We start from the raw sequence: 9,339 nt of genomic DNA, 5'->3' as shown, positions 1-9,339 counted from the left end.
TATGTGATCTAAGGTGCAATTAAAACCCAGGAGGGCATGGAGCTACCTGCCAAGGAGCAGCAGGTAAGCGCATAGTCCCTCCTGCTAGCCCTCAATGACTAAGTGTATTTAAAATTGAGAGGTGGGCAAGGACGTCAGGGGTGAGGTATACACCCTGATGGTAATTTGGATACTTTTATTCTTTAAAGCCAGCTTATGATTCATGATACGACCTGATGCTGAGCACATTTTAATGAGCACTAAATCACCTGAATTTTTACTTTCCACAATAAGTAGTTACAGTAGTGGTTTTTGATACAGGCGACACGGGCGGTTGGTGGTGGGGGGCGGCATCACGGGCATTGGCAAAATAAATAAATAAATAAATTACTTAATTAATAAATTACTCGTACTCATGCTACCAGAAATACACCTGAGACAAAGTGAATCTGTGAACTAAGGTGTAGGTCTATTAGGTTATGTTGTGTTGATCCTCGGGTTGAGGGATGGGTGTTCATACTGGAGTGCAAAATTAAAACCAATGGAAGATGGACAAGAAAGTTCAAAGCCATCAGGTCCTCTGTTTAGAAAAAAGAGAAAAGAAGAGGAAGAGAAACGAGCAAAAGATGCAGGTAAGCAGATGTGTGATTGGATAATGGCAGGTCATCCTGAAACAATCAGAATCAGAATACTTTATTGATCCCTAAGGAAATTATGTGGGTTACAGTTGCTCCAAGAAGAAATGGTAAAAATAGTAACAGTAACAGACTAAACTCCAAATACTGTGTAATACATTATGTTACAGCAGAGTTACAGATTTAAGAAATAGCACTAATACATACAGATCACTCCATTAAATATCAAGGATTAACAGAGGGGATTATAAATAAATATCAAAGATAGATGTAAATAACAATTAGCTGATGTTGTTCATGAGACTAAAGTCATCTCACTGTGGTAATGTAAATATAATATGGCCAATATTATAGTTATTATATTAATCACTTCACTCACAGACAAGTATCTGTGACAGTGTGTATACAGATGTATCATATATAAGAGACAAATGTTGTTCCTTTAATATGTTGGCATTACTAAATTTGGCTCAATGCTTACATATATGTGTAAAAAGCAAATGTACGGAGCTGTGATAACTGTGTCTGATAGAATGAAGAGTAGACTGATATATGAAATATTCCTTTATTGGGTGAGAAAATCAGACCATGTCATAACTGCTGTAAGTCACACAGAATAGATATCAGAGCCTTAAACAGGCTGACGTCTGCTAAATGGGTCAAACTGGGCAGGAAGTCTACAAACACATAACATCCTTATAGAATATGATGTAACACTATAGATCAACTTAGCTCAGAATATATAAAGCATATAAACAGTTACAGCAATATGATGCAACAAACACAGCAGCTACTGATCCAAAATACTCAAAGCTTCATAGAACTGAAACCAACATTTATTTTAGCTCCATTCTGCTGCTGATACAGACTTTAGGTTTCTGAACATTAAACTTGTTGCTGCCTTTCATAGTGTGTAACTTGAAGGCCCTGAGTACTCTGAGTACTTTCTCCCACACTGGAAACACTGGGATGATCACATTATTTGAACATTACCTAATAAGACTGATTCAGCACAGACAGTTATGTTAAACTTTCCTAGCAGTCCTTCACAAACAGGGAACAGTCTGTCTATTCTCTCCATCTGTCAGCTGCTGCTGGCTCTTCCTCCTCCTCTTCCTCACACACTGCTGAGTTTGTCCTGGTGGATCATCAGGGCTGCAAAGCCTCACAGATGATGTGCAGCAGTGGCTCCCTCAGTCTGTCCTCACTCTGGACACTTGCAGTCGTCACACATGGAAATCAAATGTGTGATAAGCTGCAGGATTCAAACACACGTTAAAGTGCGTTTGGCTCGACACCACCGAACAGAGGCAGCAATATAACACAGCTAACATTAACAGTGCAGTGGATCCTGCTTGTGCCGTGATGTTCAGGACTGCAAACCGAGCAGCATCACTGACTTTCAGCTTGTTGTGTTTGTGGATATATGACTGACTTTAATTATCCATAAAATCATCACATTCTCTGTCAGATTAAGGTCGACTATTGAACGGCGCATATTTAAAGGCTTTAAAACCAAGTTAGTACAAACGTCACTAACGTCACATGACTTTGCCGACATGTGGCCAACAGTCATGTTTTAATGTTCTTCATTATTAAACATTCGCACAGAAATAACTGACATCATATTCAGTACTTACTTAAAGTTTACTCTTCGGACGCTCCGCTTCAGCCGTCCACCATTTCTTTTGGGCAAAATTATCCACACATGAATTGTGGGATATATTAGGACCACGAAGTGTACACCAGACCACGCTTCAAATTTGGGGAAATGAACGGCACATCTGGAGTACACTTCAAATTGGGCCAGCCGTCGTCACGTCGCAGTGACTCCAAATGCGCACTACGAAGCGTGCGGTCGTTGGATTGAGACACAGCCATAGACGAACGTTTACTGACCTCAGCAAACACTTTATGTTCTCAGCTGCTAGCTTCAAATCCCACTGAATACAGCATGATGTTAATTTTGTAGTTTGTGGTCGCTGTTAGATTCAAAGTGCATCAAAAAGCAGGATGTGCTTTATGCTGTGGCCACCTTTCAATTCTATTTTATTTTATTTATATAGCTCCAAATCAGTTTCGAGACTATTCGATTGTAAGACAGAGGCGACAATAACACAGAGAGAAGAGAGAAAACACCAACAATCAGATGAGCTGTGCTTCGGAGACAGTGGGAAGGAAAAACGTTGTTTTAATGAGAAGAAACCTCCAACAGAACCAGGCTCAGGGAGGAGCAGCCGTCAGGATTGGAGAGGGGGATGAGCAGTTGTAATGCTCTCCACTTGTCTGAGATGTGTTGACTTTTTTGCATAATGTGCACATTATTCTGTCTCTATATTTATTTGCTGTGATTTGCTATTTGTCAAAGTAAGCATTGTGTTGCCGGGTTGGGGCCTGTGAAGTCTGACTCCTTCACAGGGAGGAAGACGGGACAAAGAATGACGACTCACTGAGGTCCTGTGAGAGTGAACTGCTCGCCTCTCAGGCTTCAAAACAACAAGATGGTGAAAATTAAAGAACATTAGAAAGAACATCGAGTGGCTGAAACTACAGTAGAGTTTATTCCACGTATCTTGTGTTCCAGACGTCATCGTCCTCTTCCAGTTCTTGGCGACCAATCCCAAGGTAAGACATTAATATGTATTCCTACCACCCAGGCGTGTCTGGAAAACCTCCGGCGTATGGCGTGAAGGAGACATCCCAGTCAGACTCTCGAACCGCCTCAGCTGTCTGGATCAGACTCAGGGACAGCTTCTTCCCCAAAGCCATCATACTCAACTCAAACTTGTACAAAAGTAATCTGCACTGAAATATCATCAGTTCTCTGCCTGTCTGTCTCTGTGTCAGCACTGTGCTGTCTATTTATATTTATAGTAAGTGTATAGTTAAATTATTGTATAGTTTTTATAATGTGCTATAAGCACGTGTCGACTTTTATAGAGCTGTTTCTGATTTTGTTATACTATGTATAATGACAATAAAGGCTTTCAATTTCAGTTCAATCCACCTGTGTAGTTGACACATAAGGCTTTCTCAATTTCAGTTCAATCCACCAATCGTGAGCTTTGGCAGCATCATGACCCCAAAACAATTTCATACAAAACAACACGGGATTCATGTATAATGACAATAAAGGCTTTCAATTTCAGTTCAATCCACCTGTGACTCAGCTCATGACCACACACGCACCTCTAAATCATGAACTCTGGGCTCTCGCAGGGATTTTTGTCGGGTTTGTTGAGTGCGCTGTTATTTAGTTGTAAGTCTTTCAGTGTGTGAAGCTCTTTATAAATCAATCATCGCTTCTCTCAGCACAGCGTCACCTTTAAATCTAACGAGTCTCATTCAGCCCCCAACCTGAGTCCAGACAACAGGAGTGAAACGAGCGCAGACGCACGCAGCGCTGACATCAGTCGGAGGTCAGCGGTCGTAATTAGAGAGGAACAGATCACAGCGGATGATGATGAGGAGGTAATTAGCAGCAGAAAGTGACGAAGGTTTCTTCAATTTAACAGTCAAATGGTTGAAGCTGAAACCTCCGACATGTTGGAGCTGCTGTTCTGTAGCTGTGTCAGAATAAACTGGAATATAATATGGAATATGGAGGGGCGTGGTCTCTGACAAGCTGTGTGTGTGTGTGTGTGTGTGTTTGTGTGTGTGTGTGTGTGTGTTTGTGTGTGTGTGTGTGTTCTGTGAGTGTGTGTGTGTGTGTGTGTGTGTGTGTGTGTGTTTGTGTGTGTGTGTGTGTGAGTGTGTGTGTCTGTGTGTGTGTGTGTGTGTGTGTGTGTGTGTGTGTGTGTGTGTGTGTGTGTGTGTGTCAGTGTGTGTGTGCGTGTGTGTGTGAGTGTGTGTCTGTGTGTGTGTGTGTGTGTGTGTGTGTGTGTGTGTGTGTTTGTGTCTGTGTGTGTGGTGTCGTCTGTTTTGTGTGTGTGTGTGTGTACATTGATGTGTGTGTGTGTGTGTTACATTGCTGTGTGTGTGTGTGTGTGTGTGTGTTGCGTGTGTGTGCGTGCGTGTGCTGTGTGACAGAGAGAGTCGCTCGACTAGCTGGTGTGGTTGTGTGATGGCTTGTTCAGTTTTGTCGTGAGCGTTGTTGTGTCGATGCGATGGTGGGTTGTGTGTGTTTGTGGGTGGTTGCGTTCCAAAGAAAAACCTTTCTTCTCCTACTCTGAGCCTCTGTTTTATTTTTATCACTACTAGGATCTATCGTTATTCGAGAGTACCATTACGAGCCCCAGGCAAAGGTTCCCAACAATTGCGAAGAAAAAATTAAGACAGACTTTTGTCGAGATCTCGCAAAACTTTTAGCCACATTCTTCGGACCGGCTCGAAGCCGACCGGGAGGTCGAGGCACGATGTGCCGGGAAAGCGGTGTTCCTCCCGGCTGTAGTAGGTCTCGACCTCCCGTTAGTCAAGCTAAGGTCAAGAAAGAATGCGGCTAAAACTTTTGCGAGATCTCGCAAAAGTCCGTCTTAATTTTTTTTTTTCTTCCATGTCCCCTGCGGGGCTCCGTAGACTCAATCTTCCCGTTAAACAAACAGAGGATTAATTTATCTTCTTTACGAATCCTCAAAATCCCTCCTCGGTGCTCGCCCTGTCCGAGTAAACCACAGAGCCCTTCATTGTGAGCATGTCCCTGGACAACACCTCCAGCTAAACACCGTGAACCGCTGACAACAGCTGAGGGCAGAAGATGGATTGGGGGCTGCAGCTAGCCTTTATTAGAAGGACTTTCAGGAGATAACAAGGACAAAGAGGAGCATAAGCAGGAGGCGGCGTGGGGGGCGGCACCTGAGATTGAGCAGCACGCTCCAGATTGATCCAAAAACAGCTGAGAGCTATGAGCTCAAATGTGTGAGAGTAAACATGCAACAGCACCAAAGGTCTATGGACATCTGAGGGCAGTGCCACACTCATCACAGCAATAATTCAATTTTATTCATATAGCACCAAATCACAACAACACTCGCCTCAAGCTCTTTATGGTGGAAGGTACGGACCCTTTAATAACACAGAGAGAACCCAGTGTTGGTGGTGACGGCGGGAAGGAAAAACTCCCTTCTAACAGGAACGAATCATCTTCATGGGCACGAATGTCGTGGTCATTTCGACTTTTTAATCATTTTCTTTAATCTGTTCTTTTCCTGGACTGGAATGACTGCACAGCTTACACGATTTTAAAAAGCAGGAATTTGGTACACAAATATGAAATTCGTTTAGATTTCTCTTCTCCACACAGCGTCGACATGTACATACAGCCCCACTAACAACAACAACAAGCATAATTCTGTGTCTGAGTTAGCAGTTTGTCGGTGGTTCTGTGTGCATAGTAGTGTGGGTTGTAGAGTGTAGTGTGGTGTGCACTTTGTTGGTCTTGGAGGTGTGTGTTGCGTGTGGTGTGTGCTGTGTGGGTGGTTTTCGTGTCGTGTTTCGGCTGACTAGACCTTGGTGATGTTGTTGAGTGTTGAGTAGGGTCGCGCATGATATGTCTGTTAGAATTTCAGGGTGTGCTGCGGGTTTATTTCATATGACACACGATTGTTCGTGGGTAGAATAGAGGGCGTTTGTGAATATGTCAAGGGCTTTAGTACGTAACATTGTCTGTGTGCTGTGTTTGTGTGGGTGGTGTGTGTGCTAGTGAGCTCGTTTTCGTCGCAATCGTGTGTTCCCGCTTGGTTACATTGATCTTTCAGTGGAAAGATACACGCTGTTACAACTACACTTAAAAGCCGAATCTGTACCAGGGAACAATCATCCTTAAATGAACCTGACCAATTAGTGTCACGGTCCTGGTCAGTGACAGTGTTTAGTCTTTTGGTTTATGGTTCTGTGTTTCTAGCTCTAGTAGTTCTTTGTTCTGGGATTTTAGTTCTTACGTTTTGTTTCTGTGTTCCCTTTGATCGGTGTCAAGTCCATGCCTCTTCCTGTTGTGTTTCCTGTTTTATTTTGATACTTCCTGTCCTGTTTGCAGTGTGTCTGCTTTTGCTTCCCTTGTCTCGTTCGGTCTAAGTTCTCCCAGCTGTGTGCCCCTCCTGTCTCCCGTTCCCTGATTACTCTGGTGTCTATTTAACCCTGTGTTTTGCTCGCCCTGTGTCATGTTGTACCCTCATATCTGTCTGTGTTCTGGCTGCTGGAGAAGCCTTGTTATGATTCCAGTCTAGTTAGTTTTCTGTTTGTTTGCCGCTGAGTTTACGTTGGCCGTCTTGAGTCCTGCACTTGGGTCCTGCCTGCCTGCCGCACACAGACCGTGATCATTCTGCTGAGAAGGCGGACAAAACCCTGACAGAAGTCTGGTCAAGGTGCAGCTTCCTAATGAACGTTTAAACAAATATTGGCTGTACGTTCACTCTGACCCCGTTTGCTTCAGAGAGAATCCAAAATAATGAAAAATTTATTTTTTAAAAATCAATTCTTGTAAAGATTCCAGCAAAGGAAAATAAATATTCAAAGAAATCATTAAAAGCGTAAATTTACCATGAAATTCATGCCCATTACAAGTGGATGTAAACATGTGACCAGTCTCAGCGTTTGTCCACTTTCTCACAGGAAGTTTCTCTTCCTGAAAAGAAACAATTTTCTAAAAAAGTCTTTCCTGTCACTTTAATGTAAACTGATGTTAGGACCAAAATACAGTGACCTCCTGACCCAGTATGAACCTTCCAGATCCCTCAGGTCATCTGGATCGGTCTTTTATCAGTTCCCAGAGTCAGAACCAGACACGGAGAAGCTGCATTCAGCTTTTATGCTCCTTATATCTGGAACAAACTCCCAGAAAGCCTCAGATCAGCTGAAACACTCAGTTTATTTAAATCCAGGTTGAAGACTCACCTGTTCTCAGCTGCATTTGAATAAAGCACCAAATCCACACTTTTAAGCTTAAATTTCAAAACTAACATTTTAACTACTGATTTTATCTTGTTCTGATTTTATCTGTTTTGATTTTATATACTGTTTTGTTTGTTTGTTTGTTTGTTTGTTAAGTGGGTTTAGAGCTCTGGGTAGCTCCCCAGCTGGGTCTAGACTGGGTCTAGAGAGTATTTTAAATTCAGGGAATTTAAAATAGAAAGTAGCTCGTCCACAGAAGGACTGGTAGCTCCCCTTACGATAAGGGTTCAGATCGCGCGAACAGGTGTGAAATGTGTGTGTTTAGTTAGTTTGTTTGTTTGCTTGTTTTAATCAATTTTAAATCATGCTTTTTATTTGTTTTTGTTTCTAATGTCTCTGTAAAGCACTTTGAATCACCTTGTTGTTGAATTGTGCTATACAAATAAATTTGCCTTGCCTTACCTGATCTGATCCAAACCCACAAACAGTCCTTTGAGTCCCAAAGTGACCAGAGATAAAGTCCTTAGAAGGTCTAACACGATGACCCGTCCTCACAAACATGGACATTTGACCACAGACACAAAACGAGTTTTGGCTGTTGGATTCTGGTTTGAGGATGACGGAGCAGGATGTGGCTGGAAAGAGGATATTAGCATGTGCTGTATATCCCGTGTGTGTTTTTGTGTGTCGGGCCATCTGGTTTTTAGATGACAGAAAGATGTGCTGGAAGGACAGCATGCTGCATCCCTGTGTGTGTTTGTGTCGCCCACTCGACCATTCATGTGTTCAGTCACTGAGGTGAGGAGTCAGAGACGTGATAAACATGAAGGCGGTGAGGATTTCTCAGGTCCTCGTCCTGCTGTCATCCTCCCTGGCTGGACTGAAGAGTGCGCGTGTTTGTTAGTACTTGTATCACAGAGTCTGTGGGAAGTGCAGGAGCATCTTGGGATGAAGAATGAAGACTGGGTTTAGGGTTATCCTCCTGATGATGAATGTACACGACTGTAACGTCAACTTGATGATGAAGGCGTGTGTGTGTGTGTGTGTGTGTGTGTGTGAGTGTGTGTGTGTGTGTCTTTTTGTGTGTGTGTGTGTGTTTCTGTGTGTGTGTGTGTGTGTGTGTGTGCGCGATGTGTCTGTGTCTGTGTGTGTGTGTGTGTGTGTGGTGTGTGTGTGTGGGTGTGTGTGTGTGCTGTGTGTGGGCGTGGTGTTTGTGTGTGTGTGCGTGTGTGTGTGTGTGTGTGTGTGTGTGTGTGTCAGGGTTGGCGAGGAAGCGACAGAGCGTGACCGATGGAAAACGAGAGGAGTGATGAGATGGGGGTAGACGCAGATAGGACAGAGATAGAAGAGATGTGTTATCAGTACTTGTGTCAGGTATTTCCTGTGAGTGTCTCCATCTGAGCTGATTAATAAGGACCTCAGATCTCTACATCAGCGCAGCACAAATAATAAGGTGTGATTAGACGTATTTCAGCATAGTCAGAAAAACTTTACTCTTGATTACATCTCTGAATCCTAAACTTCCTCTAATACTGCAGCTGCAGGCGATCCATGCAGGCTAACACAGCATTCATCCCCCCTGGTCCTCCTGTCCTGGGACACTTCAGGCCAACAGTCGACCCAGTTTTATTTCCATAGCACCAAATCACAACAGTAATCACCTCAGGCTGATTTATATTGTAAGGTCAGCAGCCTACAATAATATAGAGAAAACCCCAAAAGTCAGACGCCCCCTTCTGAGCAAACACTTGGTGACAATGGAAAGGATAAACTCCCTTTCAACAGGAAGAAAGCTCCAGCAGAACCAGACTCGGGGAGGCGTGGCCATCTCAAAAAGGGCGAGGTCTCTTTGACTGACAGATGGATGGAGGGCAGGCAGCTCCTACCTGCCTGCTGGGCT

This window comes from Haplochromis burtoni, unplaced genomic scaffold (genome assembly GCF_018398535.1).
Source record: "Haplochromis burtoni strain Fernald_Lab_line unplaced genomic scaffold, NCSU_Asbu1 Contig_785, whole genome shotgun sequence".
Taxonomy (NCBI): Eukaryota; Metazoa; Chordata; class Actinopteri; order Cichliformes; family Cichlidae; genus Haplochromis; species Haplochromis burtoni.
This window is presented reverse-complemented; position numbering follows the sequence as displayed.